We start from the raw sequence: 11,458 nt of genomic DNA, 5'->3' as shown, positions 1-11,458 counted from the left end.
GCAGAGAAACTCCCTGCTAAAAAGAAAACAAAAAGCAAGTCGATCAGAAAGCATATCAAGATCACCAAAAAGAAGGTTCAATATGATGACTTTTCAGAGGGAACAGACTCTGCTGAAGAAATCCTCGATGATAAGCAAAAAGCATTTTAGCCGATTTCTCCAATATTCAAGAGACAGATCCCAGAGCCTGAATCAGTTAATAAACTGAGAGATCAACCGGCTATTGATCCTATTCAACTGCAGCTAAGGGAAATGAGTCGCTTAGTCAAAGATCTCCAAGCACGGGACAAAGGCAAGAAAACATACACAAGCGAGGATTTCTATGATGGCCTCGAAGGAGATGACAACCTGAAAGACCTTCCTCATAAATTCATTAAGTTTGATGGGTCTGGTAATCCAAAAGCCCATTTGGCCATGTTCTTTGTAGAGTGCAGTCAGTTCAAAAGGGACAACAGGGCCTTATTCATATGCTTTCTGTGCAGTTTAGAAGGCACAACGACAAAATGGTATGCCAAACACATCAACCCCATTGAGCTAAAGGAATTCGATAAGGTGGTTAACCTTTTTATTGAACGATTTTTGTTCAACATTGAATCATCTATGCAATCTGAAGCAAAATGACAATGAGAAAGGTAGAGACTTCATTCGCAGGTGGAGAGACACTTGCAACAAAATGAGAACCCCCAATTCAGAGGAGCATGCGCTCCAGATTATCCTAAACAACTTCTCACAGCCTCTAAAAAGTCTTATTTCCACCTCACCCTCCAAGTCTTTCATCGAGCTCATTGAACAAGCCGAATGACTCAAGATGGGGATGGAGAACGGGGTCTATGAGGGCATTACCATTTCAAGAATTAGCCAAGATACCAAGAAGAAGACTCACTTCACTCTTTCTATCAATAATAACAAAGGCAATAAGAATAATTATGATAACAATTCGGAGGGATTCAAAGGCCCAAAAGGAAAGTACTTCAACAATGATAAGCCTCTTCAATCTAGTCCCCAGCATAAAGAGAAAGATTAGGAAAAACCAAAGTGCAAGGACTGTAGTACTGATCGAAAGTTCACCCCTCAGAACCAGACACTCGAGAGTGTTCTAGAATATATGATCGCAAGAGATATGATCCGTTTACCAAAAGTTGTTGATCCTCCAGCAATTATGGGCAGATTCAAAGAATAATTTTGCAAGTTTCATCGAGCAGTAGGGCATGACACAGATCATTGTTTCATTCTTAAGAACATCGTCCAAGACTGCATTGATAAGAATCTTCTGGTGGAAGATGGAGAAGAAGAACAACCGACTGTCCTGACCAAGCCTTTCCTGGACCACTCAAAAGAATGACAATGTCAGAGTTTTTGTTTTCTTTCTTTATTTCAGCCATTTTGTAGGGATGAAACAGTCCCAGTCTTTTGTGTCATTTTGTTAGTCTTCAAAAATACTCAGTCATTGTCATCAATTTTACCCAATCAATGAAAGGTTGATCTCTTTTTTTCATATTTTGGTGCCCAACATTTTACTTCTATTTTGTATATGCCATACAAGAGACTATTTTTGAGGTTTGTAGTTTCTCCTAAAAACCCCTCCTTTCATTTTCAGGTATGTTAAAACATGCCTCCCGAAATCAATCAAGTAGCATGTCGCCTTGTTTTCTTTACCTTAGTTACTACAACTTTCGATGCACACAATGTTCTAAAAAATTTATTCAAATCGGATAATACCCCCCATATAGGTTTGTCTAACATATCATGGAATGCTAGGGGAATCAACTGTTGCATAATGACATGACAATCATGGTTCTTCAACCCATATAATTGTCCCTCATCTATCTTTACAACCCGAGTAATGTTAGAGACGTATCCATCTGAAAATCTCAACCGTCTCAACCACTGACATACCTACTTTACTTGATCTAGTCCAAGCATGTACCTTGTCTTTGGTTTCATTACTTTGTCATTGTACTCTTGGAGTTCCAATTTTGGTCTTTTACATATTACTTTTAAATCTATACGAGACTTCGGATTATCCTTTGTTTTTCTTTTGACATTCATTATCGTATTGAACACATTATCAAACACATTTTTCTTCACATACATCACATCCAAATTATGTTGTATCAATAAGGTCGGCCAATATGGTAGTTCCCAAAATATAGAATCCTTTGTCCAATTGTGATCCTTCCCAAATCCAAGGAAGGGCATCGAACTACGGGCATCTGTTAGTCTATATAGAAAATATCACAATCGTCTTAAAAATTCTATGCCAGACAACCGTGTAGGTGGGCCTTCTATTTCAGTTGTGCATGCTCGAAACACATTCTTTTGTCGTCAGAATAGATGGTCGCTGGGTAAAAATCGATGGTGACAATCAACCAACACTACTTCATTCCATATGTCAATCTAAAAGATTTTGTATCCTCCATGCAGTACAGACATGCCAAACTCTCATGTGTGCTCTAACCAGATAACATACCATACGCAGGGCAGTCACTAATTGTCTATAGAACAGCAGCCTTCATATTAAAGTTTTGTTTTTTGTGGGCATCGTACGTGAGAACACTATCATCCCATAGTATTTTCAGCTCATCAATCAATGGCCTTAAATATACATCAAGATTTTGGTGCGGAGAGGTCGGACCAGGGATCAATAGAGCGAAGAAAAGATTTTGATGCTTCATACACAAGCTTGGAGGAAGGTTGTATGAGGTGACAAATACTGGCCAACACGAGTATGGGGTCGATCTACCCCCAAATGGATTAAATCCATTTGTACATAAACCTAGCCTAACATTTCTCACTTCTATTGCGAAGGTCTGATGAGTACAATCAAAGTGCTTCCAAGCTTCTGCGTCAACATGATGCGTAATCTTGTCTTCATCATGTCAAACTTTATTTGCATGTCATCTCATGTGTTTAGTTGTCCTTAAAGACATATACAATCGTTGCAATCTAGAGGTGAGCGAGAAGTAGTGGAGTGACTTGTATGACACTTCTTTTGACCTCGTGCTACCATTGCCCCTTGTCTTTGGCTTGAACCGAGGATGCCCACATGACGAACATGATCTGCTATTTTCTTGATCTTTGAAATACAACATGCAATGATTTGGACAAGCATTTATCTTTTGATACCTCATACCTAGAGCATTGACCATAACCTTCGCACGTTAGAGATTTTTTGGCAATTTCTCATCTTTGGGCAACATAGTCTTCATAATAGAGCACAGAGGGTCAAAACATGATTGACTCAAATTATACTTTGACTTCAATTGTAGGCAGAATCAAACAAAATCTTTCATCATCAAACATTATCAATTTTCATCAATTTTTAGCAATTTCTCATCATACCCATTCAGGGTAAGGGATAATCTTGAGACCTCGATGGTTGTATAAATCATCATGAGGGTGACAATTGAAGATCTCCCATCATAATCATCAAGCATTACCAAGTAATGTCCTTTATTTGTCTGATCGACATTCTATGGAACCAATAGTTCGTAGGTTGAACCCCTGCTGAACCGATGTGGTTCTTAGGTTGAATCTCTATTACTGATAGTTTGTAGGTTGAACCTCTGCTGAACCAATGTGGTCCTTAGGTTAAACCCCAATGGAACTGATAGTTCGTAAGTTGAACCCCTATAGAACCGATAGTTTGTAGGTTGAACCCCTATTGAACTGATGTGGTCCTTAGGTTGAACCCCTATGGAACTGATAGTTTGTAGATTGAACCCATGCTGAACCGATGTGGTCGTTAGGTTGAACCCCTATGGAACCGATAATTTGTAGGTTGAACCCCTGCTAAACCGATGTGGTCCTTATGTTGAACTCTTATGGAACCGATAGTTCATAGATTGAACCCCTCCTGAACCGATACGGTTCTTAGGTTGAACCTCTATCAAATATAAAGATTTAAAGGTCCTACATGAATGAGTTTTATAACTATGCATGAACTGTGCATGTACATGGTAAGTATGCATGGAATATAACATGATATGCAATTTCATGAACATGGATACATAATCAAATCAAAAATAATTTCATGCAAGCATGCATACAGTCACATCAAACATGACAATATATTCAAATCATTCATATCACAACAATGTCAAACATGCGCTTGCAGCAAACACACTATAATATCTCGCTAACTACAATCATGGCTAGCATGGTATTCGAAATACAAACATAAGAGCATATGAGAAAGTAATGTGGTATATATTACAAGATGTATTTCACTAGCTCGAGTATGCTTCATCATCACTTGTTTGACTTTCATATTCTCCTGCTTCTTCCTCCTCCTGCTTCTTCCTTTACCACAGTTTGTATATTACTAGGACCCATAGCAGAACCCAGTTCTGGTTCTGCAGCATCAAATATCAAATTCACATATGGATTATCGTGAACCACATCCACCTGTACATCAAAATTGTTCCAAAATTCTTTCCGATGAAGCATCCAAATCTGATAACCACTCACAAAACCCTTCCTGTATAGGTGATGTCTAATGTCATGAGGTTCTACAAATCGATTGTTCTTACACGTCATGTAGGGGCACCTGATTCGACCAATGAGATCTACTGTACTGACACTTGCCATTGCAAATTCAATAAAACTGTCAACACCATCCATATATTCAAGTGATACCTCATTATCAATTATCCTACGGTACATCCATTCACGACTTACATCCATTTTATCGTATAATGTTACGGATATTATCTTCACCAGTTAAAAGAGAATCATAATAATGCATCGATGAAAAAAGTATCAAATTTATCATGCATTATTAGATATATATATCACAAAGATATTTAGAAAGATGAAATCACATTCATAAACATGAAACATTCAATTTAAGCATGTTTTCATAATACAATTTCACATGGAGGGCATAATTAATTCGAAAATAACTTCATGCAAGCATGGATACACGATATATATATATATATATATATATATATATATATATATATATATATATATATATATATCACAAAGATATTTAGAAAGATGAAATCACATTCATAAACACAATATATTCAATTTAAGCATATTTTCATAATACAATTTTACATGAAGGGCATAATTAATTCGAAAATAACTTCATGCAAGTATGGATACAGTCACGTCAAACATTACAATACATTCAATCATTCATATCACAATAATATTAAACATGTACCTGCAGCAAATACATTCTAATATTTTGCTAACTACTATCATGACTAGCATGAACTCCAAACTACAAAAGTAAGAGCACTTCTATTTTTATACATTCAAATCATGCTCAACATGATCTTCGAACTCCAGCAAAGTAGTCCTAGATATTCACAACTAAGTGAGTGTTTGAACAAAAAAGTGTTGCATCCAAGAAAGTAAATAACATGTGATGTGCTTGCATCACTTACTCACCACAACTATTTACATGATTTGTATTGCTTTTGCCTTTGCATTTTTTCCTTTTTTTTATTGCATTTTTAGCCGCATGCGATGCTTAGCACTAAGCATCGCACAATTAGCTCAGCTACGTACCTGCAATGCACATTTATATATTGCAATGCACATTTATATATGGCGAAGAGGGACGAGGGCGACGGTGAAAGGGGAGGCGCGGTCGGGGTCGAACCCCTCCCTCGTAACCCAAGCAACAGAGAGGGGGTCTCGGACCCTCCCTTACGAAGAAGGAGAAACGAGAGGGGGTTGAGCCCCTCCCTCAAATCCCAAGAAAAATAAGACAGGGAGGGAACTCGACCCCTCCCTGGCGAAAAAGAAGGAATGGGTGGGGCAAGGACCTTGCCCCCGCATGCCGAAAACACCCAGGCAGTAGGGGCAAAGCCTTTGCCGACCGGAAGGAATGAGGCAGGGGGTCCCCTCTCTCATTCTTTGTCATAGGCGACAGAGGGTATCCCCTCTGCCGACCTGTCGAAAAAACTGGCAAGGGTGCCCCTGCTTGTCGGTGGAAAAAGGGAGACAAGCTGGGGAGCAGCCCCTGCCTGTCGGCCGAAAAAAAATAGAGGACAAGCAGTCTCTGCCTGTCGGCCAAAAAACAGGAGACAAAGAGGAAGACAGCGGGAGACTGGGAGAGAGAGAGAGAGACCTTAGGGGGGGCGAAAGGCGGAGGATGTCACCAGCGGTAGATGGCGCACGGGGGTTCTGGCATCTGGTGGCCTCCAGTGAGGCGAGGATCGGGGCTCAGGAAAGGGAACAAGGACGGGGTGGATTTAGTCTGGGTTGCCAACGGCAGGTAGCCGGATGCAGGGAGGGCCGGTGGAGGCAAAGGGGCCGGCATAGGCTAAGGGGTCGACGGAGGCAAAGGCAGAGGGTTAGGGTTCTTTGACTGAGAACCCGATTTGGGGGTAATCAGAGAGAGAGAATTTTGTGCCTTAGACGGGCTTATATCAAAAAATAGCGACGAAAAAGTTCTGTGTCAAAATCTATCGCTAAGTAGCGACAAAAAAAATTCTGTCGGTAATCCGTCGGTAAGTTGCGTCGGAGTTTGACACGAAACTTTTCTGTCACTAATTAGAGACGGAGTTAGACAGAATGTTTCCGTTGCTAATTCCGCAACAAATTTCAATTTTAGCGATTACTACTTTTCTCTTGTTAATCCGTCACAACTTTGCGACAAAAATAATCTGTCGCTAATTAATGTTTTTCTTGTAGTGATTGGAGACTCAATAATTCTTTTAAATAACCTATTTTACAAGATATCAAAGTCATACATTTGTTAAAGCTATTATTTTTTTAAACCAATATAGATCTCTAATTAGTATAATTAGTGTTATGGTAGTATACTTTAACCCTTTCAGAGGTCATCATTAACTACCTACACCAACCACACAACATATCATTTATCTAATAAAAATATTATATGAATTATATATATATATATGTACACTTTATATATTCAATTAATATAACTACCTACAACAACCACTCTGAAACCAACTACCCACAATAACCCCCTAACCCTTATTCAATGTTTATGCATAGTCAACCTTATCTTCATTACACCAGAACAAAAATATTGAATATTAAATAAAGGACAAGAAAATAAACATAAATCATCTACAATACAAATATATATATATATATATATATATATATATATATATATATATATATATATATATATATATATATATATATATAAACATAGTAAACTCTAAATGATAAATTTGGTGGTAAATATTAAATAAAACACAAGAAAACATACAAAAAACATTTATAACAACCAAACACAAATATGCATGGGCTATTAAATGCTCATATATATAAAAAATATAAAAAAAATCAATATGAAATAAAACAATATTTTTTTTGTGAAACTTACCTTGCAACCTAACCGAAGAAGTCAATATGAAGGATATCACAATCTCATCGAAATGCAGCAAAAAAAAATCATGAGAATTACGGGAAAGAGAGAGGGAAAATGTTGAGGGTTTTAGAGGAAAAAAGGTTAGTGTTCTTTCTAGAAACAAACAAAAAAATAAACAAAATAAACCAAAATGAGTTTATATATGATTCAGTAATAATGTGAATGTACAAAAATTCTCATGTCAAAACTCTGCACAGATTGCCATATGTTTGTGGATTTCCTTGAGAATCAGTTACTTAAAGGAGATATGCATGGTTCTATGCAAATTTATTAAAATATATGTGAAGTTTTGATAGGTTTCAATTACATGAGGTTCACAGATTTGGTTACGTGAACTTTGTACTATATATATATATATATATATATATATATATATATATATATATATATATATATATGAATTTAGTAAAGTATTTGCAATGTTTCAATAGGTTTTAGTTATAAGAAGTTCACATATTTGGTTATATGAAATTCATGCTATATATGAGAATTTAATAGAATATATGATATGTATCGATAGGTTTCAGTTATCAAAAGTTTGTAGATTTCGTTATGCAAACTTTGCACTATATATACGAATTTAATGGAATATTTGCAAAGTTTCGACAAGTTTCAATTACAGAAAGTTCATAGATTTGGTTATGCGGATTTTATGAGGTACGCAAAAAAACATGTGAATCTACCTTTTAGTGTGAGTTTGCGACACCCGGTGAGTGTCCCGATATATTAGACAAACTTGAGGTGGTTCACTCATGCGAAGGATAAAATGGTTCTAAATAAGTTGAACATTTATGAATTTGAACATGAGGCGAATTTTGAAAATTGAAGCATTTAAAAAAACATGTCATTTTATCGTACATTACGGTTATTTTCCATTCAACATAGTATTTCGCCAAGATCCTAAATGAGCAAGTGAAGTAGATATTGTGTCTTAGGCTTTGCACGGACATCCGTGTAGCCTACATGGGTTGGATGGTCTTATAACACTACCCATCATTTATCTATCAGCATGATGACCTTTCAAGCATTATATAGCTTACCACCTCCCCATATCCAAACCTGCACAGCACTGCTCAGATTGAAGCCTTAAACATGCAACTGATGGACCAACACGCAATTTTATGAGGGAGGATCAGGTGTGATGTAATTACACATTTTTAGCGGGCTGTTGTACCTGATCACCCTCCATCTTTGGAATACAGCACCCTTCATCATTGTTTTCACCCCCACAATGTATCCCAAAGATGGAGGGTGATCAGGTGCAAAAGAACACTACAGCCTTGGTTTATTTTATTCTCAAGGAAAGGAAAGACTTTGCATGGGAATAGGCATGAATTTCTAAAAAATCTTGCTACTACGGCAAGCTTTCATGAAAGGAGGTATGAAAGGATTTATGCATAAAAAGTGATAGGTGGTGGGAAAAAAATTAGAGGCCATACTTGTGCTATCCTAACACTTTCCCACCATGATGATTCGGTGTTTATTTCATTCATGGTGGGAAAAGGATTACATCAGGGTTGTCCGCTCCCTCTAATTTTATGCACCCTCTGGCAAAACCTCAGAATAGGATGAAATGGATGCACAATAAAAGGCTGTTTGAAAGGGACTTAAGGATGCTACCCTGGAAGTGTGGAGGACCCTGAACAGCATATACCTACGTGGAGTTTAGTGACACAGGGTCCACGTGGGAGGACGAAGAAGAAATGATCTTGCGTTTCCCTGAGTTCTCATCTCGAAAACAAGGGTGAAATTCCAAAAGGGAAGGAATTCATGCGTTGGTATTCAAATACTCCAAAAAACAGAGTCAGGAGAAATTGTATATCTGGATTCGAAATAGTAGGGAGTCGTGGGATGTAGACATTTCGTGGTTGAGTAAAAATGGGTCAGACTCGGTAACAAGGGGTCCATTTGGATTAAGCGTCTTGAGTTACTAGGGTTAGCCTTAAAAGAGTGTTTGTTTTTGTAATAAGGTGGAGGGAGGTAATGAAAAGAACTGGTATGAGGAGGAGGCTGCTCCGCCTCGATTGCATCCCCTTCGTCCTCTTCTATCCACAACAAATCGCACTCACCACCGTAAGTTAGTGGTTACCAGCCCCGTTCACGTTAATCCCGCAAAGATACCCTTTTGGTGGGTTGAATCTCGCTGCCCTTCATTTGTGCGTAGCGGAAAAGAGGTTACCATTTGATGGCGCCTGCTATCACGGTGAATGGGTGATGACAGGTTATCAGGACAGTCTGTACGCATCTTGACATTCACATATCAACATCATACGATTCAACCTGATCTAACGGCCTAAAATGTGTCCAAGATGTATTTATGGTTGCCTATAGCCCTCGAATCCGGGTGCAGCGCTTATGGTGATGAGTACAATCAATTGAAGCATAAAATTCCCCAACAAGAACAAGTGTTTCTTCCTTGTTTTTTCGCTGATGGTTAAGTTAGGGTGCTATCAAGAAACAAATCTATTTCAATGGAGTAAACCATTACCACAAGTCCTTAGCCATATATATATATATATATATATATATATATATATATATATATATATTATTTACATACACACTAAAGGTATCATCAGACCCCCTTTCGTCAGAGCACCCTTTTTCTCACCCAGTAGAAACCACCTTATTTTTATAATTTGTGTCCATAAAGGACTTTAACATACCTGTCCTCCTACACTGGATGTGGGAAACGGTCGAATTGTGGCAGAATCAGTTCCTCCTTTTGGTAAAGACAACGCTGGATTGCTGCTGATAAAGGGGATCATTCCACTGGAATTCAGCAGTGTTGCTTGTGTGAAATTGCACCCCTCGAAAGCCTTTCTATTGTGGAAAATGTACACATTGTGCCTTCAAACCTAAGGGTATGTTTGATTGTTTGTCCAGGTTTAGATGAAATGAACAAAAAGAACGGAACAGTTATGTTGGTTCCGTAACAACTGTTCCAAGTCATACTCAAATGCTATGTTTCAAATGTCCGTTGTTTGATGACGATGTGCGGACAACTTGGACAATCATGGATAATGGCTCGAATTACTTCATTTTAGATCGCATGACCCGATCCATCCATTTTACAAGTTTAAACAAGTTTACTATGGTTTTTTGCCCCAGATAAGGATCCAATTACGAAATTATATCTAAAATCATAATTTTTGCCATGAATATCGATTTGGAATGAATTTTTGCCTTGAATATGGATCTTGAATGGGATTTTTGCCCCAAATATGAATTTTTACTATAAATAAAGATCCCAAATTAGATTTTTGCCCCGAATATGGATCTCGAATTGGAATTTTAGCCCAAATATGAATTTTTGCCTCGAATATGGATCTCAAATTGAATATTTGTCCTGAATATGTATTTTTGCCTCAAATATGGATCTCAAATTGGATTTTTGCCTCGAATATGAATCTCAAATTGGATTTTTACCCCAAATGTAGATTTCTAATTGGATTTTGCCTCAAATATGGATTTTTTACCCGAATATGGATATCAAATTGGTTTTTGCCCGGAATATGATTTTCAAATTGGATTATAGGCACAAGATTGTCATCAACAACATTTAGTTCAGGCAGGTGGTGGAAGAAAGAAACAGGGCTTCGAAAAGTCGATATCTATGTGATAACGAATGAGAGGACGATGATTCTGGCTATGAGAGTGGCACTCAGAATGATGGTTATGGTTCTTCTTTCAAGAGGCAGCAGGGGAGGTAGGAACATGCATACTCTGGAGTCGGGTTAGTTACCATAGTTCTTATTGCAACCATTTTACAGTCGTAGTGTTTTTTTTTGGGTGGTAAAACTAAAAATGCTACACTAAGGGCAATATCTCAATCGAATCATAACCAAGATTGTTAAATGCGCTGAGGCGAAGCAAGGCGTTGAGCCTGTTATGAAGCGAGGCTTAAGCCTCGAGGCGTTGAAGAGTAAGCTTCATGATCAAAATAATAAAATATATAATATTAATAAAAATAATAAAATAATAAAATAATAAAAATTTTAAATAAAAACTACTAATAAACCACATATAAAATAAATTGTGTCCTCACAAGATCAATTAGAGTATGTTTGATGGCTTGTCCAGGGT

This window comes from Nuphar pumila, chromosome 2 (assembly GCF_984573655.1).
Source record: "Nuphar pumila chromosome 2, dmNupPumi1.hap1.1, whole genome shotgun sequence".
NCBI lineage: Eukaryota > Viridiplantae > Streptophyta > Magnoliopsida > Nymphaeales > Nymphaeaceae > Nuphar > Nuphar pumila.
Note: the sequence above shows the minus strand (reverse complement) of the source record.